We start from the raw sequence: 5,233 nt of genomic DNA on the forward strand, positions 1-5,233 counted from the left end.
TGTTCTGCTTTCCATTAGCTTTTGTAACTGAAGTACTACTACCCAGACCTTTTATGTCTGTATATGTAACTATAGATGGAAATAAACAATTGCACACCAAAGAGAAAGAAATGCCCCCTTCATTCACTTTCATTGAATGGAATGTAGATGTATACACATTCATACTCTTCTTCTTGTTGTTGTTGTGCCATATCCGTGATCGGACGTTGGCGATCATGTTGGCAATCCTATTTTTGTCAACAGCTGCATGAAAAAGTGCTGCTAAGTTTTGTCCAAACCAGTCCCTTAGGTTTTGAAGCCATGGTTTTTTTTTTTTTCTTCTGCCTGGACCTCATTTGCCTTCAATCTTTCCCTGGAGGATTAAGTGAAGGATGCCGTATTTTTCTGGGTGTCGCATCACATGTCCGGAATATTCTAACTTTTGCTTTTTAATGGCTTTGATGATTTCCCTTGGCTTTCCCAGGCAGCTTATCACATCCTCATTTGTGATTTTGTTAACCCAACTTATACGTAACAGCCGCCTGTAAATCCACATTTCAAATGCTTCTAGTTTCTTCAAGTGGTTTTCTGTCAGAGACCAACTCTCTACTCTGTAGTCATACTATGTAATAGAGCTAAATTAAAATGGGATAGCTGTGCGCCTATTCTGGCATTTTATGAGTGAAAACAGAGAGGAATGGCTTATTTTAGCAACAACAAGTAGGTCTTGGTATAGATATTGAGAAGCTGACTTCAAAGGCTTGGGTGTTAATGAACCACCGGAGAATAAAATGTAAAAGTTTTAAAGTTCGTTTTTCTCATCTTTAAATGAATATGTTTGAAGGGAAATGAGATGACTCATTATCATGCCAAGAATATATTTGTGGTTTCTGTTTGTGATTTATTTAGAATAATGTTCTGAGTATATTTGACTCACAGCTAGGTTTTCTTCCCCCTTGAAGTTAAGCCCTGTTGTTAACAGTGGGCCTGAGCATGTTTCCCCTCTTCCTCTAAATAAAGAAAATAAGAATATAAAGGAAATAAAGGGGGAAAAAACAGAATCATATTAGCAAATGACAATCAAATGGATAGATGTAGAGTTGCTGAACCAGTTGTAATGTAATCTATGAGAAACTGGGCTGTTGAAAACCAGAATAGGCACTTGAGTCAAAATCCAATTAGTTCAAAGTTTATTTCATTTTCTTTAAAACATAGGTTCTGTGTGCTCAGCCTAATATGCTTTCAAAGTAGTTAATGGCCTGTGGAATCATATAACCATAAAAACAGGAAAATATGGAATATAATTAAGGCAACACAATTGTAATGCCATGCCTTATACATCCAGAGAACGAGTTACAACCTTCTTCCTGTCATCCGAAGTATTTGGTAAACAAAATGATAATTATCTTTTTCAAAATTATGAGAGCTTTCCAGATAACTTCTTTGAAATGGGTTTTGAAAGAATGGAGGTGCCTTCAGAAAAAAATATGCATGTTTTAAAAAAATTACGAAGGCTGATTCCACATTTTGAGGGTCTTTTGAAAAGATTTAGCAGCAATAGGTAGAATACCACAAAGTGTTTTCTTTCTAAATGTGAAGACAATGTTGTATTTGTGGAAAACAAGGTTTGCTTTAGGTTCTTCAGACCAAAGAGAAGTTAATTTTAGTTTTATTCTGTTCACCATCAAAATACAGAATATGGATTCAAATAAATTATCTATCTTACTCCTCTTTTTTTAACATTACAGGAATTTGAGATGGTTTGAAATATCAAATTTCAAATATACCACCAAATCAAAAGTCTCGGAGCAGCAAAAGGGTAATTGTAGAGTTGGATTCTGATTCAGAATAGATTTAAATCTCATTCCAAAAAAGGAAAATTTAAACACTTATAGTCAATGAGGAGTAGTCAATACGTACATCTAAAAATCAGACCTATACAACTATATTCCTACTCAGGGGTGGGCTGCTGGGGGTTCACAGGGGTTTGGGAGAACCTCTAGCTAAGATTCTGTGTAGTTCGGAGAACCCCCAAATCCCACTCCTGGCTGGCCCGCCCTGCCCACCCCACCCCTCCCAGGACTCCCCAAGTGGCCCATTTTGGATGCAGGTAAGTGTAGGGCATGCACAGATGCTCAGAGAGGGCGAAAAATGGGCCTACCGGAAGTTCGGGAAGGTTGGAAATGGCCCAGAGGGCCTCCGGAGCCTGGGGAGGTCATTTTCGCCCTCCCGGAGGCTCAAGGAAAGCCTCCGAGCCCCGGGAGGGCAAAACCCCCTCTCTATGGTTCAGGAGGCCGACTAGGCCATGCCCACCATGGCCACGCCCACACAGCAACCGGGCAGAGAACCTCTTGCTAAAATTTTTGAAGCCCACCCCTGTTCCTATTTGAGGGTCCACAAGGGAAGGACCTGAAAGTTACAGTCAGGATCAAATAATAAACTATTGACTCTTATAAAATAAACTCTCATACAATATGGAGGGAGTGGAATATTAGAACACAGAATCAATCATAAGCTGGAAGGGACCTTGGAGGGCTTGCCCCCCCCCCCCACTTTCTCAAGGCAGGAAACTTTATTCCATTCCAGCCAAATGGCTGTCCAGCCTCTTCAAAATCTTCAGTGCTGGGGCACTCATAATTTCCAGAGAAAGTTGTTCCACCAATTAATTGTTCTCACTGTCAGGAATTTGCTCTTTATTTCCAGGTTGACTTTCCTTCTGACCAAGCTTTCACTCCTTCCTGCATCTCTCCCTCTCCTCCCCATTCCTCCCACACCTTCCCTCTCCCTTCCTCTCCCTTTTGTGTGGTAACCTGCATGGATGAAGTCACCAAAACAGTAGAATTCCCTCCGCTCTTTATTCCTATTCGCCCTTCTCTTCCCTTCCCTGTCCCATCCCCTCTCTTCCCCTTACTTCTCCTTCTCAGCCACTCTGCATTCCCCTCCCCTTCCTCTCCCACCTCACTATCACCCTCCCACTCCAGCCTTTCACCTTATCCGCCCCTCCCCTCATCCTCTCCCTCCCACTTACCTCTGATAATAACCAGCATGAAGTCATAAAGACTTTAGAATTCTCCCCTCCCTACTTTTCCTTCCCATCCATTCTCCTTCTGTACTTTCCCCTCCTCTCTCCTATCAAATCCACTCCACCTTTCCATCTGCCTCCCCTTCCCCTTCCTCATTCCCCCTGCCTTCCCTTCCTCCTATCCTATCCCCTCCTCTCTCCCTCTCCTGTTCTCCCCCTTCTCCTCTCTACTCACCCAACTTCAACTTTTTGTTCCCTTCCCCCTCCTCCTTCCTTCCCTTCCTGTCCCACTCCATTCCCCCTTCTTCTCCCCTCCCCTCCCCTCTCCTATCCATCCCACTCCACCTTTGTCCCTCTTCCCTTCCTCATCTCCATTTCCCTCCCATCTCTCTCGCCCTTTCCATTTTACTTTTACTTCTCTTCCTCCCCTTCCCCTTTCTGTTCCCCTTCCTGACTCTCAAGCTCACGGTCACCCTTTCACCCTCATCCTAACCCTCACACCCTCACTTACCTCTCTACAAAAAGAGGGAAGGTTCCTTAGAGTCCAGGAGCCCTACTGAAGAGCAACTTACTTCTAGGAAGGCATCTTCACTCTGATAACAACTTACAGTAACTGATACTTAAACTGCTGGGATGAAGTCACAAAGCATTAGAATTCCCAAGGAGATGACCAGCCTCCCTCATCCTCCTATCAAAGGTTATCTGCTCCTCCACCCTTGTGATGTACACCATGCCAGGCAACTGTCTCTAGGGAGCTACCAAACCAATCACTAAAGCTGCCTATTTCTCATTTTTTACACAGAAGGCATAGTTCTTTGGGTGTAGAGGTCCTCTTGTCATGAAGCACTGCTAAACAGCTTAATAATCTTCTGTTTGGTTTCTAAAGTCAGACTTGGAATAAAATAGGAATAGGAATAGGAATAGGAATAGGAATAGAATAGAATAGAATAGAATAGAATAGAATAGAATAGAATAGAATAGAATAGAATAGAATAGAATAGAATAGAATAGAATAGAATAACATAGTTGGAAGGGACCTTGGAGGTCTTCTAGTCCAACCACCTGCTTAGGCAGGAAACCCTACACCACTTCAGACAAATGGTTATCCAACATCTTCTTAAAAACTTCCAGGGTTGGAGCATTTACAACTTCTGGAGGCAAGTCGTTCCACTAGTTAATTGTTCTAACTGTCAGGAAATTTCTCCTTAGTTTTAAGTTTCCTTGATTAGTTTCCACCCGTTGCTTCTTGTCCTGCCCTCAAGTGTTATGGAGAATAGCTTGACTCCCTCTTCTTTGTGGCAGCTCCTCAAATACTGGAACACTGCTGTCATGTCTCCCCTGGTCCTCCTTTTCATTAAACTTTTCATTAAACATTAAACTTCCATAAATGGAAGCAGAGCTGATTGTGTTTGGAAGCAGACTTGACTGTGGATGCAGACTTGACTGTATTTAGGATAAACTTTGGAAGCAGGCTTGACTGTTTAGGATAAATCTTGAAATATATCTGTCCCATTGAAATCAACAGCACTGAATCTATCAGATCTCACTGACTTTAATGGCATGACTTTGACAAATTCTGAATCCAGCCCATTGTCTGGAAAGACCAATAGATCTTGAACCAAATTATTCACCCTATCATATTTAGACCCGTTGCAATATATATTCTGCATTATTTACTGTTTGAGGAAAGGGGGGGGGGGAATCTTGTAAAGTTATTATTTTCTTCTCCCATTGTTTGAAGTTTCTCTCTTCCAAACATCTATCGGTCACCTTGCCGTATTTGATCAGTGAAGTTCCTTCTGTTTTCCTCATCAAAGAGGCAGAGCACTAGAAACAATTGAGAAATGCCAGTGAAAATGGACTATGGGGGACAAATTAAACTGCATGTAGGGAAGATGCAAACCTATCCCAGGGTTCCAATTTGCTTGTGTGCATCAGTGACAAGAGGGTCTCCTGCTTGAGCAGTGGGATGGACTAGAGCAGTGGTTCTCAACCTTCCTAATGCCGCGACCCTTTAATACAGTTCTTCATGTTGTGATGACCCCCAACCAGGGGTGGGTTCTAAATTTGTTTACTACCGGTTCTGTGGGCATGGCTTATTTTGTAGGTGTGGCTTGGAGGTCATGTGACTGGGTGGGCGTGGCTAGCTGGTCGTGTGACCAGGTGGCCATGGCTATGTGTATAGGGACTACTCAGAGGGCTGAAAAAAAGTCATTTCTGACAGGTCCTCGC

The 5,233-nt window shown here is 42.5% G+C and overlaps 1 long non-coding RNA gene across 1 annotated transcript; it reads right to left on the reverse strand.

Moving 5' to 3' along the window:
* Positions 1-859: 859 nt before the first annotated feature.
* LOC117664135 (uncharacterized) lies at positions 860-3,610 on the reverse strand. The gene is made up of 2 exons (XR_004590927.2): positions 3,513-3,610; positions 860-989 (listed from the first exon to the last, which is right to left on the reverse strand). It is a non-coding gene; the product is annotated as an uncharacterized LOC117664135 (long non-coding RNA).
* Positions 3,611-5,233: the final 1,623 nt, after the last annotated feature.

The sequence above is a fragment of the Pantherophis guttatus genome, chromosome 5, assembly GCF_059756535.1.
Source record: "Pantherophis guttatus breed Tessera chromosome 5, ASM5975653v1, whole genome shotgun sequence".
In the NCBI taxonomy this organism is placed as follows: Eukaryota; Metazoa; Chordata; class Lepidosauria; order Squamata; family Colubridae; genus Pantherophis; species Pantherophis guttatus.